This window comes from Populus euphratica, unplaced genomic scaffold, assembly GCF_000495115.2.
Source record: "Populus euphratica unplaced genomic scaffold, PopEup_1.0 scaffold406.1, whole genome shotgun sequence".
NCBI lineage: Eukaryota > Viridiplantae > Streptophyta > Magnoliopsida > Malpighiales > Salicaceae > Populus > Populus euphratica.
The window spans coordinates 54,130-71,757 of NW_011500291.1; the positions used below are offsets into that span (position 1 = coordinate 54,130).

The 17,628-nt window shown below is 29.1% G+C and overlaps 1 pseudogene; it reads left to right on the top strand.

Annotated features, from left to right (window-relative positions):
• The first annotated feature begins 12,962 nt into the window (after positions 1–12,962).
• On the top strand, positions 12,963–17,502 carry LOC105113271 (uncharacterized; annotated as a pseudogene).
• Positions 17,503–17,628: the final 126 nt, after the last annotated feature.

Sequence of the window (17,628 nt, forward strand, 5' to 3'; positions counted from 1 at the left end):
GATGTAAGGACTTGAAGTTGTATACTTTATTATCCATGGTGAATCTTGTGGTGGTTAATGTTGAGTTAGTGGTTGATGTTGGAGTAGTACTAATGGATGAAACATTTTTATTTTGAAGTTTTTCCATATGTAATTATCAAATAAAAACATTTTAATAATCATAATTTATATGAGACTTAAAGGCACTAACATTAAAAAAAAATCAAAAGAATATTGTAACAGTTAATTCTACATTCAAGCAGGTTTTCAATAATTTTTTGGTTTTATATATGTTTGTGTTTTATGTCCTTCCAACAGGTTTTATGTGCATATCAAGAACAACTTAAGAAGAACAAACAACTTAACAAGAACTTAGGACACACACACATATAACTCTTTTGGACAGTGATAGATTATAGTAATTTTAAAGCAGTAATTAGCAAAAAATCATTCATTAAAGCAGTGCTGCAATGATATAAATTTTTCAATTCTGCAAAGGTTTACATTCTAGTCCTAATTGTTTTATTTTTTTAATTATAACCTCAAAGTCAAGATTTATCTTTTATAAAATATGTATTCTGAACCCCTAATTATTAAACTTTTAGTTTCCTCTCAACTCTGATGAATAGAAAAATACCATTTGAAGTTATAGTATTATAGGAGGGGGATCAATTGTGTGGGTTATCCTCTCTCGATTTAATTAAGATATAGAAGGGGGATCAATCAACTTTTTTTTTCTTTACAGTACGATTTATCTTGATTACCGTTCTAATGTTCAATGAAAAATTATATTCCTAAAGCTCGAATCTTCAAATAGCTCCACTAGATTTCAACTCAAGAATTGATTTGCTAGTCTTAATAGAATCGAAAACTTTGAGGGGAGGGGGGATGGTACTCTCGACTCACTGCTATATTAGTTATTAATCTCAAGTTCTTGCAGGAGAGATGGCCTTTGAATGCTTTTATTTAGATGTATAAAAATGGTAAAGAAATAAAAGAATTGAACTAGAATATGTAGCTAGGCATAGCAATGGTAATACTGGGTGGTATTGCTTGTCAACACAGTTGAGATCCTGATAATATTCTGTCTCTACAAGTTCATTAGCCACTTTGCTGCTTCTATTTGAAGTTATTTTTTGCATTCAAAATTATAAAAAGAAAAAATCAATCTACAAATCCATATTCAAGAGTGTTTCAGATGCATAAGAATAATTAAGAACTGTTGTAAGCTAGCATGGTAAATGAAAGCTCAAGAAACTAACTGGGATTCTGGGATGCTAAATTAGGAGATGTAAATTGAAAGGTTGGGTTTGGCGTGAGTAATTGAAGAACGAAGAATTGTTTGTGATTGTGGACTTGTGTGTTGTGAGTGTTATTTGTGAATTGTGAGAGGCTGTGTTGCTGTGAGGAATGAGGTCAGCGGCTGCTAAGGTTATTTGGTTAGAAAGTTTTTTTTTTTTTAATTTATAATATTTTTTTAATTTGAATCGGTTCAATTTGGTTAAAATTAATTGATTTTATTTTTATAAGTTAGAAAGTTTTTTTTTTAATTTATAGTATTTTTTTAATTTGAATCGGTTCGATTCGGTTAAAATTAATTGATTTTATTTTTATAAAACCGAATAGAACTGAACCGATAATTTTTTTAAATATTCTAATTAGTTTTTGTAATGGTTTGATTTTTTTAATTAATTTTTTTATTTTTTTAATTTTTTGTTTTTTTACTTACTCTTAAAAAAGGATAACTATTTTTTTAATTTTTTGTTTTTTTTACTTACTCCTATAAAAGGATAACTATTTTTTATGTATAGTCCAGCGTGGTGGTTGGTGCACAATTCAGAAGGTAATTATCTCAAACTGACATCATATATATATTGATTGTGATTATATTTACGGGGAGGGTAGGCAGATGATAATGCTACTGCTTCAGAGTATATTAATAGTTGTTTTTTAAAATATTTTTTATTTTAAAATATATTAAAAAAATATTTTATATTTAAAAAATTATTTTTAACATCAATATATTAAAATGATATAAAAATATAAAAAAAAATATTATTTTAAAATTAAAAAAATAAATTTTTTTAAAAATACTTTCCAATCATTCTGCAAAACATAGTAATCTAAGTGATGGAAGAAGTTGCTGTTGTTCCTTAACATCAATGATTATATGATATTTACATGCAAAATCACGTAAACCATAGGAGATATTGCTCCTGTTATCATTTTCTGATGATTTTTTCATGGCTGGGCAAACAACAAAGGACAGCTGAATTCTCCATGTTCTTGAGTCGTTACCGAATGTACGTATGGGCAGGGGCGGAACTAGGGGGTGGCAAGCAGGAGCCCGGCCCCTGCAAAATATTTTAAAATCTTTTATTATGTAATATTTTCAATTTAAATAAATAAACTTTTTAATAATATATATATTATCATGTTAGTTTTGGCCTCCCCTGTAAGATGAACCTAACTCCGCCCCTGCGTATGAGAATGATATGCATCTGGGGACTCTAGGGAAGCACAGATGTCTCGTCTCACCTTTCAAATCGACTTTCAACTGTTAAATTTATGAACACAACAGTTCTATCGTGTGGGAGTTTTGTCCTCGGCACAGGACTTCGGGCCAATATATGATCACTCGATCTTGCTGCCAGCAAAGACATGGAACCGTAGGACAAGAAAAATTGAAGGCATTTACCACTCTCCAACAATATAAAAAAGGGCCTAAATTTCTTCGACCTTTTAGCTTTCGGCCACACATTGCTTTGAGCCCTAATTTCCATGGTGGGTGACCGATATGTTTGGGACCATGCCAGAATGTATATGTATAGCAGCTTGGGACCATCATGATCAGGATTCGTCATAGGAATTTTCCTGGAATTATCTGTATAATTATTTATACTGACTGTGAGATGCAAATATAAATAAATACCTTTACGAGGAGATATTGAAGAACAAACAAATAAATTAAAAAAAAAACCTAGTTGTGCTACATAATTAATCTAGAACTATGCTTGAATTAACTCTAATAGTTGAATATCTTTTTCTCAATGACGCCGTTATGTGATCTTAGTTGTGCTATATGTTTTGTATTTTTTTTAGAATCTTTGTTCAAAATTAGAATTAACCTTGTAATACTCATGACTCCCATCTATTGTTTACATGATATGATATAAACTAGATGTTAAATGATTTTTTTTTTAGTTCATTAATTTAAGTGTTCGGACCAGCTTATATATATCTTGATTAATCCTATAAGCTCTAAAGTTAATGACCATATAAACTTTCATCGATTATGTATACCCCGAAGTTAATGATTCTTTTTATTATTATTATTATTAGCATGAGTGTCTAGGTCAGATTGTGTGTATTTTGACCAATCCTATAGATCAGATTATGCATATTTCGATCAATTCTATAAACTTTGAAATTAACGATCATGTAAACTTTTAATTACCTTGAGTTTTGTGAAACTTGAACTGATAAATTATAAAAAAAACAAATTTAGAGCCTGAAGAGTTAAATTATACCTCTTAAAATTCATACTAAAATTAAAATTAACCTTATACTATTCATGACTCCCATCTATCGTTTACATAATATAAACATATCGGTTAATTTATATATTCTTCAATTAATCCCTTAAAATCCTGAAATTAACTACGTTACAAAATGATTCTTCTCTCTTGAGAAGATAGAGTCTGTGAAAATACGACTTTTCCGACAGAGTAGTTGGTGGACGGTGAAATATCACAAAAAAATATTTTACTTGACTTCAAAACCGGCCCAACACCAACCATCATCGTTATCTAGATGGGGCAGTTGACTCGGCAATTTTTGTTAATCTTCTCAACAAAGGCATCAAATTGCAAGTATTTTGCAGCTGAAGTTTCACAGCTACTGTACAAAGGTTGGGATCATTGGGTTGTTGGAATGTACAGTGAAATGGATGGTGGGATGTTCATTGCCTGCAAAAATAAAAGAAAAGGGGATAAAAACATATCCCCTTATAAGAAAAGTGTTCTTAATAAAAAAAAAAAAAAGAGTTAAATTAAGAACTTAAAAATTAGAGAAATTAATATTATTCATGTGCCAAAAATTTAAGGATCCAAATATTTTCTATACTCTTTAATATGTTTTTTGGTTCATTGAATTTAAATTTATTTTCTTATATTTATCTCTGCCTTCCATTATGGTAGCTTTATATTTGATATACTTTTTGTAACATTTTATTACGTAGTTAATCATATTAATTGTATTTTTCTTTAGTGTTTTTATTTTTTTGTGCATGCAATTTTTTAGCTATTAATATTTTTCTTTCTTTTTCACTGGGTTTATCAAATTTAAATCTTTTTTTTTTATGTTTTGTGTACTCTTATTTTATGGTAGATTTATAATCATAGTATTTATTTTAGATATATTTTTTATAATATTTCTTTTTGCGTTAACCATATTCATTGCTTATAATTATTTCGGGAATGTTTCCATTACATTTAAATATCCAAAATCATTATTTATTAGTTTTTTTTGTAATATTTCTCATCTTTATTTGGTAAGATAATATTATGTTTATCTTATATAAATTGGGATGTTTTAATATTATAATATTATGTTTATCTTATTGTTAAATATAATATTTTATGAAAATTTATATTTGTAGTTTTATTCTTAATATATATTTAAAAAAATATTATGAACCTTGTTCATCACCTGAGAATATGAACCTAGTTTAATTCTCACAAATCATTGAATTAGGGAAAAGTTTCCATTGTAAGTATGTATCCGAACACAAATATATAAATTTTTGTATCTTGTCCATATATAAATTAATAAGCTTTAGATTATATTGTTATATGTTTTAAGAAAGTATAATTTTAATCGACAATTATTAATTGATAGATCTTTTATGTATGAGTATTGCTCATTTATATTTTCATTTCCTTTTTACTATTTACAAGATCGATGTGTTCTACGAAACACAAAATGCCAAACGCATTCTATTTTCTTTGCATAAAGAAAAAGACACTTTATTGTGTCTAAGAAATCTATAAGAATCTATTAAATATATAATTCCTTATTAAGTGATCCACATCTACATATTCAAGTGTCTCTGTTACACAATTTCACCCCAATTTCATATTGAACTGTTAATTGATTTCAATACGATATGTTTAGTATTGTTTTTTTATTGTTTTTTTATGCTATACACACCATTTGTAAAAATAATGTTCGGTAATTGGTTATTATATTATGTTTATAAATATTTATAATTAAATTTTATTGTGATATAAAATGATGAATAATTGTTGCATATTAAAATTATTTTAATAATATTTATTTTATATTAAGTTGTTTTTAAATTATTAATCTTGCATGATAGGTGCGTGCACATATGTCATAAGAGTAATTTTAGGTATATATATAGTGTTATAACAAAAAAAAAACACACCATTTTAATAAATGGTTTCCAAAATAAATCAATAACATAAAAATTCACAGAGAAAGTTGTCATTTAATTAAAAAGAATAAATCCAATAAAAAATAATTATGGTTTTGATCAAAAGCAAGGTATCCTACTTTGTTTAAAAAAGAAAATAATTTTTTTAACTAACAACTATTTTGTTTTTGAAATAAAAAAGTTATTAATTAACTATTTTATAGGTGCTTTTTCAAGGTCAAATAATATTTTTATTAAACAAAGTGAATATACAAGCTTTTCCAACATGTTGTTTTATATAAAAAACTCTCAATCATAAATTAAAATACTTTTACTCACATCTAATTAAATAAATTAATATTTTATCAAGAGATAGTTAAGATTAAAAAAAAAAAATTGATCTCACAACACATGCCATATATACTTAGTTGTGTCTAGTAATTTTATTTCTTATGATAATTTTTTTATTTAATCATATAATTCTTTGTGCCTTTAAAAAGTAAAAAAAGAAAAAAGAAGAGGTTATTAACAAAAGCATGTTGAATAAAAGAAAGAGGTTATTAACAAAAGCATGTTGAATAAAATTATAAATACAATGATGCAATCATATTATTTGATAGTTTTACCTATATTTACCTAGTGTTTTGGATATGTTTTATATATAAAATATTTCGATATTCTTTATTTTATGTTTTGAAGGCATTTTTGAATGTAAGATTAAAAAAGAAGTAAATTGGAAATAATTGACAAATTTGACCTTCGATTGATGTTTTGTGCAGAACTTGAGGTCTAGAATTTGAAACGAAGTGATTCTAGTGGAATTAGAAAGTTAACATCCATACTTTTCTGAACATATATGATAAGAAAAATAAAAAGAGAAAGAGCATAGATATCGCAGCCTTCAAAGTCAAATATTGTATTATGTCAATGTTGACTTTTGGTCATTCTGACTTGAATATCTTGAGCTACAAAAGTTTATTTGATGAAAACTCATTTTTTTTTAGATTCCTGACTTAAAGACCTATCAGCCTTCCAAATTTTATTAGAACAAAAGATCATACGAGAGAGATATAATTTTTTTAAGATGACATGAATTCTGCCAATATACAGGTTTTGTGAAGAAATAAGTCAAAATTACATCCTAAAGCATTCAAATTGACATCCAAGTCTTTATTTTGGCAATTTAGCTCTTCTAAATCGAAAGTTAAAGCTTGAAGATTTTATTTAAGGCTATTTTTTTCTTTTTTAAAAAAAATAGTTATTCAAATACTTAAATGTAAATTGTCTACTTAGAAAATGACTATTTTGTAGAAAAAAGAGTAGGGTTTCTTAAGGTATAAAAAGAAAAAAATAACGGAAAGAGGAAAACTGCCAACCAAGAGAAAAAAAAAACACCCCTTTCCTCCGCAAACTCGAATTCAAGCATTTTTCTTTATTTTTTATTAGTCGTTCAACAGACATGCAAAGCTAAATTATTTTTCTTTGTTGCAAGGATACATAAACCTTTGAATTTCAAGAACTGTGAGATTTATTTTACCTTTTCTTTTCAGTTTATATGATAAATGAATATGTTTGTTCTTCTATGTTTATTTCCTAAGATTGTTTATTTTAATTGCTAGAGCAGACTCTAAGTTATTATTGTAAATAATATATTGCTAATTTTGCTATTAAAACTGGAGTTGTGGTATATAAACTTGTGAAGCAACTGCGATTAATAATTATGGTAGATCCAGATTAGTAATCTTAGGGAGAACATTCAATCGATCAAATCAATCATGAACTGCAAACAGTTATGTTGGTTAGATTAATCAACTCATCTAGTTCTTAAGGCTACCATTGAATTAAATTACTAGTGCGAATATTATAGTTATTTGATGGTTAGAATTAGTTATACAACGAATCTATTAACTAATCAAGTTAAGAAAAGATAAATATTCAGAGTATAAATTAACGTTTCGCTTTCATGATCAGTTTTGATTTCTATAAATGGACGTTTACTTGTGATCAAGGTTTGTTTTCTTGATAAATTTTGATTTTATTTGATTTAGCATTGATTGTTTCTTTCTGTTTACTATAGTCATAGATAACTTCACAATCCCCCCCCCAATTGCACATCATATAACATAAAAATCTGAACTAAACCTTTCTTGTGAGATTGACTCTTTCCTTGCTCTATACTATTTTTTTTATTTAAGCTATAGTAATTAATTTGCATGATCGCAACATCGCAACATACAAGTATCAAACAATCCAAAAGAAATGAAAAAAAAGAAGAAGATCTAGGTTAACCTACTAACCCTATGACCATAAACATAGGACTAAGATAACCTCATAGAAATAAAAGTAAAAAAAGAACATGAAGATCAATTCCAAAATAAATAATTGTTGAAGGATTAATTTGAAAAAAACAAATTCAAATTTAAAAAAAGAGCTAAAAAAGACCAAAATCAATTTATGTTAACTTTTGAAACTTATGATCATGGTCATAAGGTCAAGACAAACCACATAGAAAGCAAATCCAAAAAATAATTATGCAAAATTCTCAAATAAAAAAAAAGCTCAACGATGATACTAAAAAGTTAATAAATAAATAAATAAATAAATTGAGTTAACTTGGATTAACCCACTAGCCTGCAACTATAGACATAAGATTGAGATAACCTCTCTCTCTCTCTCTCTCTCTCTAGACCAATTCTGAAAAAATCAAATATTAAAAAATAAAACTGAAAATAAATTAATTTTATAAAATGACCTAAAAATGTCCAAAGTAAACCCATGTTAAAATTCAAAACTCGCAACTCTAGTTATGAGGTTAATACTAACCCATGGAAGGCAAAAGCAATGAAGAAAAATGCTTAACAAAAAAAATAGTACGAGATAAAATTAGGGAAACAAATTCAATTAAAAAAAGCATCCAAAACAAAACAATCAATAATAAAGAGAAAGGGGACCAAAATTAACATTAATATAAATTAAAATTAAATTCTAAGAATGAAGTTAAAAATAAAATTCAATTAGTAAAAGGATTAAAAAAATAAGAACAAAATTTGATATGAAAATCAAATTAAATCAAATAATAGGGATGGAGTTGAAGAAAAAAAATTAATCAAAAGAAGATGAAAAAACAAAATAAATAGAAATTGAAAGAATGATGAAAAAATTAAATATAAAAATAAATGATAGAAAAATTTCATACTTTAGCAAGAAGAAGAGAGAGAAAAGAGGGAAGAGAAGAAAAAAGTTCATTGGGGTCTAACTAGGACATCGTCGCATACATCGTCGTACCACCAATAAAAGGATGTCAGTGCGTTTCCAATTCCATTGTGGAAAGCAACGTTTGACAACTTAACACGCTACTTGAAGGGTCCATGCAATGTCTATAACCATTGTTTTTTTATTAATATTTTATATTTATTAAAAGATCAAATGCATCTAAGTCTTTTTAATTATAACAAAAAACACTAAGACTAAAAGATGAAAAAGGTCATGCAAGGAAGCTTTAATTTTTTTTTTATACCAATGGTGGTTGAGTATTTTAAATGTATATAAAAAATATGAAAAGATTTATTTACCCCATTGATACGATCAAAAGATTAATATATTTTTTCAAGTGCAGGAGTGTCGAAATAATAAATAACCTGGCAAGACCGGGGTCGAACCATAGGGATGTTAGCTATATAAATTATAAATAATTATAATTATAATAATAATGATGATGGTAATGATGATGATCATGATGGTGATGGTGGTGGTTTAAAGTGGACTTTGAAATGTAAGATTAATTTGAAGATTAAACAATGATAAAAACAAATATCAATTTTATAGATCCACTAATGGTATTTCAAATAAGTATAATATAAACTCTTTTTATTACTCAACTACAAACCACGAATGATTTGTCATTAGTAGCTTATTATAAATTATTAACATGATCATATTAATTATCTTATTTAAGTAACACCAAACTTTTAAATATCATCAGGAATTCATGATGTTAACTTATGTTAACTACAAATCAAACTCCTTTCATAGCACAAGTATATGTTATAGAATACGGTTGGTTATGAAAGTGCCAAATATTTTTTGTCCCAAGTGTTATACAATACAAATCTAGGTTAAAAATTTAACAAGCAATGTATTAAGAATTAATAAGATAAAAATGATAAGACATATTAATAGTAAGTTGTTTAGAATATAAACATTGAAGTTTATAATGATTTTATATTATATTTATCCTAACACCATTAGCTAGACTGCAGAATAGATTTGGACTTTTACATTGTTGCTAAGATTTGAACTTCTAAATAGTAGAATTGAGTCTTGACTTCCCATAAAAGTTTTAGGCCTTATAAATATGATATAAGTCAACTAAGTAAAGGAAAAAAAATAAAAGGCATAAATAAAAGATTAATGAAAGCAAAACTTAAGCATTACAAAAATATAAAGAAAAAAATAAAGAGCATAATCTTAATCTAGAAACTAAGATGCCTAAATGAATGGCAAATGCCTTCTTTTATAGGCCAAAATTTATTGACTAATTGTTAAGTGGGTGGCCACATCTTGATTTGGTGACAATCCTTGTCTTCTTGTCTGCCAAAAACATCATTGTTAACATCAAAATTTGAACAAATTCCTCATGAAAGTTTTAGAAAATTATCTCAGCTTTCCAACAAAAAAAAGAAGGTCATTTGAACTTCTAAAACTCGAGATATAGGCTGAATATTAAACAGTGTCTAGGTTGCAGGATAAATTCGGTTTTTTCTGTTATTGCTAAGATTTGAACTTCCAAACAGCAGAATTGAGTCTTGCATTCCCATGAATATTTTAGGCCTATGTCTTAACTTTCTAGCCATATAAACTAAATTGAAATCCAAGATCTACAGCTCCAGATAGATCCAATTATTGAACAATGTTTCAATTTGGATTGAACCAGCATTTTTTTTCTAAGCTCAAACCTCTCTTTGTCTTTTCAATTTCAGTAATTAAACTCATCAATTAATCCTTTGATTTATGTGATAGGCCAACATTAAGATGAACGTTTACCATAAATTAAAAGGTATCTTATAGTATCAGACTTGTTATTATAAAACATGCTTTAGCTAAGGAGTTATTAATACTTCAAGTGCAATGCTTTAGTTAAGGAGTTATTGATACTTTAAGTGCAAAATTATGATATAAAATCTTGATATAATACATTTTTAAATACTAATCACCTTTTAATATGGTAATGACTAATTTATCCATGTGAAAATACCAAAACATTATGAATTATTACAGTGTTTTACTCATAGATTTTAAATTTTATTTTAATAAAACATTATTTTTAAATCAAAATCAACTAAAAATAGTTATTATATAGTAACTATTCAATTCAAAAATTTAAATTCAAGCAACAATTCAATCCAAAATATTAATGGATAGATGAGAGTCCAAGAATAATTATCATTAAATACTAATATCATTGAACCTGTATTTAGTTTAATATATTAAATTTTCAATGCTTTTGTATGGCCTTCATAAAATTTGAAAGTCTAAATTCTTTAGTACGTGAAGTATTAAAGGTTAAGTGTCCAAAGATTTGAAGTTCAGGATATATTAAAAGAAAAGCTAAAATCCGTGTGAGTTTCACTATGATTCTACACATAAATTATTGTGAAGTACTATAATAAAATTATTTTTTTTACTCTTGAGTGAATATAATTTAAGCAATTGAGTTAAGGGTTTTTAGTCTTTTTCTTAAGCTTAGTGATCATTAAAATATTATTTAGAGGTGTATTTTTTTTAATTTTTTAACATAGTAAAAATACTTTTTTGCCTCCTAAGATAACAAAAAAAAGTTGAGCTATTGAACAAGGGTGTTTCAAGTTTTTCCACTTTCCCTGTATGGTACAAGAACATTTTTAACTATAGAAAAGACAAAAGAAAAGCTTTGCCTTTAAGGGTATTTTAGTATTTTTCATATGAATATTTTGTGTAATTAAAAAGATCATGGGGGCATTTTAATATTTTTCACATTTTGTTTTTAATTTTTATTAAAAAAAACTGTTGATATAAGTTCCACACATGCCAGCAAATGAGTGGTGCCTCAACATTTAGATAACATATATGACACCAATCGATAGCCAAATCTAGCCGTCTGTTGTCTTTCTAGATGTGCAATCGTGTCATCTTTTACATGGTATAGCATGTGTAGGCTTATAGTGGTTGGATTGCTACCAATAATTGATTGTTTTTGTTTTTTCTTTCTTTTTTCTCTCTTGACAGTTAAAGTATACAATTGTCCTCTTTATTTGTTATTTTTCAATTTCAGTTCTCATTCTGTGAATTTTTTATTTTGCTTTTATTCTTTTTATAGAAGTTTTTTTACCTTTCAATTTTGTCCTTCAATTACAATTTTTCATATGTTTTATTTTTCATTTCAGTCTCTATTTTTTTAATTTTCTATTTTATTTTTATTCTTTTTATAATTCCAATCTTCCTAAATCAATACCTATTTTTTGGTTGGTGTTTCATAATACATCATTTTAGTTTTGATTTTGGTCATTTTCTTTTTTGTTAGAGTTTTATTTATTTACAATTCAGTCCCTCAATTCTAATTTGTATATATGATGTTTTTTAATTTCTAATTTTGATTTCTTTTTTGTCCCCATGGCTGTTTTGTCAAAAAAGTTTCTAGTATTTAATTTTACCTTTCAAATTAAATTTATGGTTTTTTTCAATAGTAATAATATTTATTTTAGTTTGGTCCTTTTTTGTTTAATTTCTTTTTTGTTTTATTTGCCTTCTTGTTAAAGTTTTTATAATTTTTTATTTTATCCTTTAAAACAAGTTTATGATTTTGGTTATAATAATACTAGTAGTAGTAATAGTAATAGTGCTAATAATGTTAATAATAGTGATAACAATAATAGTTTATTATGATAGTGGCATGTATAATAATAATAATAATAATAATAATGATGATGATGGTTGTGGTAGTAATAATGGTAATAACAGTAGAAGTAATAATAGTTATAGTAATAATAATAATAATAGTTTATTATAATGGTTGTAGCAATGAGAATAATAATAATTATAATAATAATAGTAATAATTCATTATTCAATGTTAGATTTGTCGGGAATTAAGTTTCACTGTTTTTTCATATATAATATTTTTTTATCTAATATTCTGGATTACTAGTTTGAAAACTTTACATAATTTTATGTTTTTTTTTTATTTTTTTAAAATTTTTATTATTCAATATTAATTTTTAAAAATAAAAAAAAGCATTTAATTTTTTTTTAAATCTATTAAATAAATCAATTCACATCTAGTTCTTAAAAAATTATTATCTTGTCATAGTTTATAGTATTGCAAAAAAATCATCACAGTCTCAATAAATTTTTTAAAATATTTTTAGCAAAAGAACTAGGAACTACTGAAAAGGGTAGAATTTCAACCTAATTCTTTGTTCATTGTATTTTTATTTTTTTCAAATAATAACGTTAAGATATGAACAGACACACTTAAATGAAGGGATAATCACAATTCACGCCCAGCTCTTGTACTATATGATAAAAGTTAATGAATGAATGAAGGGACGAAAAAAAAAGGGATAAAAGAGGGAGGCATGTCAGATAACGATGAACAGAGCGAGTTGCCACACCCACGCATGGCTGAAATATTACCTCCCCACTCTCCCACTTGACATCTCTACTCCTTTCTTTCTTTCTTTCTCTCCAACAGCTTTGGACTGCTACATGTCTACATTAAAAATGCATGCAAAGGAAGAGATGAACAAACAGAACTAAACAACATGAGTTTGATGACTTGAGTTCCATCAAGGAAAAAGTGTACAAGTAAGTGTCTGCCTCTTTGGGTTTTGTTTGTTTTCTTGTTTTGATTAACAATAAATTTAAAGAGGTGAGTTTCGTTTGTGTCCTAAAATTTGTTACACTTTTATGGGATATTGGATGGCTTGTGAATTTGAAGCAGCTCCATTTCTCGTAGGTTCTTGTCAGTTCTGTGCACTCTTTTGTTTGCTTTCTTTCTTTCACACTGTTCGAGATAATAATAAGCATCTACTTCTAATACTAAACAAATGCTTCTCTACTTACTAAGATGCTAGCTAGCTGCCTGCAGGCATTTCTTTCTGTTTCGGTTTCCGGGCCTCTTCGCTTTCAAGGTTTTCCCGCTCTCTACAAAATAGAAGGGAAAAAAAGGAAGCTTAGCTAAGTACTGTTTTCTGCATTATTTTCCCTCTCTCAATGTTTTCCTTATCTTTTTAACGCGTGATAGCTAGAGAGTTGGTGTGCATGTGATTTGCTTTTCTGTTTGCAGGTTGATATAGAGGAAGTTGGTTCCATTGTTATCTCGTTTTCAAGTGGGGATCAATCAAAAAGATGAACACGAGAGTCCGCACTGCTCTTCAGGCTATGAAAGCTCCTTTAAACCATGTTACTAATAAAGTAACCTCCTTTTTCTTTGCACTCTTCTTCTTCTTCCTTTTGAGTTCTATTTCTTGTTTTTGTTTCTCTTATATTTCAGGAATTTGAAGGGTTTTTTTTTTTATCTGGTAAATGATTTCTTTCAATTTTTCAAATGGTTAAATATGGGCTTAATTTTGCAAATCTTTGTAACTTAGCTTTTCAACCACTTTTTATAAGAAACTGGATTAAAGATAGGTAGATAATTAAGCTTCTAGCTCTTACAAAACCATAAAAAGTAAGTACTTTGGATCCAAAAATCTGCTTTGGGTTCTTTCACTCATCTCAAGAAAAGAATATATATGGCTTCTTCTTTTTGCTTTTTTTCTTTATTGGACTATTCTTCTTCAAGCTCGATTCTGTGTTAATGTATTTAATGTAATTGATATTGAATTTATCAAGAAGGAGAAGATGGAGACTCAAGGGAGCATAACAGTAGGTGCCCATAAACCTGCTGCTAGCCGGCGTAAAGCAAACAGGGAAAGGAAACTGGCCTTGCTACAAGATGTACTAAAATTAATTTTCCTCTACAAAACCATTGCAATTCTTTTTGTTAAAATTAGAGCTGAGTTGTTTTTATATTGAATATCGCTTTGTTCAGGTTGATAAGCTTAAAAAGAAGCTTAGACATGAAGAGAATGTTCATAGAGCACTAGAGAGAGCTTTTACTAGGCCTTTGGGAGCTCTGCCTCGCTTACCCCCTTATCTGCCTCTATATGTTAGTATAAATTCCTTAAAATCAATGTTTGGTTTTTCCAAGTTTTGTATCTCTTAGAGGTTTTTTTTTTTTTTTAATGATAAACAGCAATTAATATGGGTACATGTTTGTTTTGTTTTAGATGTTAGAGCTACTTGCTGAAGTAGCTGTATTAGAAGAGGAAGTTGTTCGGCTTGAAGAGCAAGTTGTGAATTTTAGACGAGGACTCTATCAAGAAGCTGTCTGCATCTCCTCCAAGAAGAATGTGGAGAATTCAAGTGATGCCATTGATAACCAACCATCAACTACTAGACCAAAACATACACGATCAAAATCACTCTCTCTTAATGACACCAACTCAGCAACTTTTGCAGCAAGGCCTCAACCTTCTCTAGCTAGATGCGCTTCAAGTAGAAGGCTGTTTCCCTCTGACCCTATTATTGAGCGCTCGGGGCAGAGTTCTAATAGGCCAGCAAATGGAGGAAACCATGCTTCTGGTAAACCCAATTCTCCTTCTTCTCTTGTGGATGATGAACAAGGAAAGGAGAATCGATCATGTATTGCTTCTGCAAAAGTTAAGCAATCTCCGGGTAAGAAGCTGGCAAAAATTACGACTCCAGTGAAGAGAACACCAAATAAGCGGGAATCCGCGGAGAAGAGCATGGAGCCTTCTAAGTTACAGGTACATAATTACTCACCAGTTTTTATGAGGAACCTGCCGTACATTACATTATAGTCTTTGTAATTGATGATCATTTTTATATTGCTCAGCTAGAATATCCGAAAATAACATCACGCCAAACAAGGTAACGGAGGATATAGTGCTCGTCCAGCATTTTCTTGAGGATGAGCACATTGAATGACAAAGCTGTTGAACTCAAGAGCGGCTTTGTCATCTCCTGTTGGTGATGGAGGGAATGAAATTCAGGATCCCCATGGCATCTCTGCAGAGTTCAAGATTAGAGACATTGGTCCTTACAAGCATCTTTATGCAATTGAAGCTAGCTCAATCGATCTCAACCGTACAACAAATGCCCTTTTTTTTTGCTCCGGAGATTAAAGTAACTTTTGGGCGTCACTTCATTTAAAGTTCAAGCAGCTATGGCTTGCATTTACTCGTGTGTTTTCCATAATGTTCAGGTTTCTACTAGGGAAGCTTGCCTCTGCAAATTTAGAGGGTCTTACCCATCAGCAGAAGCTTGCTTTCTGGATAAACACTTATAATTCATGCATGATGAATGTAAGATCTCTCTCAAAACTAAATGATAGTCCAGAGATTAATAATATGAAATAAAAACATGAAAACATTTATAGAACCACACCGTTGATCTTTCAGACGATTTTGGAGAATGGGATACGCGAGACTCCTGAAATGGTTGTAACTCTGATGCAAAAGGTGGGATCCATTTGTAAGTCTCTCTATCCATGCACAGTTTTTAATCTAATGATTCTTTTCTTCTGTTCATGATATTTCCATGTTATTAATATTCATCAGTGCTTCGTCATTTTGTTTATGCTTAAGAAGTCAGAACCTGTAATACATTACGAAACCTAGCGGGCTAGCACTGTTTGCTGGCATTGTGAACATCTGTTTGCCTAGGCTTTAATTTCTTATGGCTGTATCATTAGTTTCTTAGAATCATTGTTGTACATGTATGATATGCTAAATGGTCATTTTACTTTCCAACGCAGTCAGTGATCGAGTGTGCATTTAACACTCTGTGAAGGACGATGCTCCTGTTTCTAAGATCCTATTAACGTTAGCTTTTGATGAAAACGATTTTGAGCTTGACTTATTTCAAACTATGATTCTGTTAGGCAAAAATAAGTGTGGGCAGACGCTTGCTAAATGCAAAATTATGATTGAGCATTCCATTTTGAGGCTTCCTTGTCACTTAAAAATTTGTAAGTTTCTTTCCTTGGAACTTGGATGATCTTTATATTGGGTAATTTTAGCTTTGAATAACTAGATGCTTTCTTCAATGTGATAGACCTGTCCAAAAGCTGCTAAAAATGATGAGATGAAAGCATGCGGCATTTTCGTACTTGAGTGGTCTGAGCCTTTGGTTACATCTGCACCCTGTTATGGAAGCTGGCCATCCCCTGCTGTAAGTTTCTCTATGAATTTGTTACACAAACTAGGTCACCTTACCATTTTGGTTCTCTTTTTTCCCCGAAAAAACTACCAAGAAGCTGCTCATTTAGTGCATCATTATCAGAATCAAGAATAATCTTTGACGATGTAATCCAAAGATTACTTGTAGTTATGTTTCATCTTTGTGAATATACGTTGGTAAATGTACTAATGCTTCCATCTACAAAAATGCAGGTAAGAGTTTACACAGCCTCTCAAGTTGAAGAAGAGCTAGAAGCAGCAAAGCGAGACTATTTACAGGCAACAGTTGGAATATCAAGGACAAACAAGTTAATAATTCCTAAACTGTTGGATAGGTATCTACCAGATTTTGGAAAAGACATGGAATCTTTGCTTGATTGGGTATGTCTGCAGCTACCCAATGAACTGAGGAACGAAGCAGTTAAATGCCTTGAGAGAAGGGGAAGAGATCCGCTCTCGCAGTTAGTACAAGTAATGTCATATGATTTTAGTTTCATGTTGCTTTTACATGGATAAAACATTCTCCCTTTTGATATCCTGATCCTGCCTAGAATCTGCTATCAACATTTGAATTCTGGGATTCAGTACAGGGATCATGCAGACATATGTTAACAACAGGGGGCTTGAACAACATGGGATTTGGTTGTGGTAATTGTTTCGTAGACATTGATGCAATAATTCCCAGTTGATTCAGTGAATGGTTTAGCCTCTGTTAGTCTCTCTACTACTACTACATAAGCTAGAGATGACATTACTGAACAATTCTTGTTGATGACACAGTTAGTGATTGTCCCTGGGTTTTATAGTCTTGTCCCAATCCTTACATTACAGTCAAGGATGTTCTGTACCCTTGGACTTTGACTAGCACAGGTTACTCCGACTCCTGAGAACAATTCTCGATTTTTTAGTGCAACTCCAGTTATATATATAT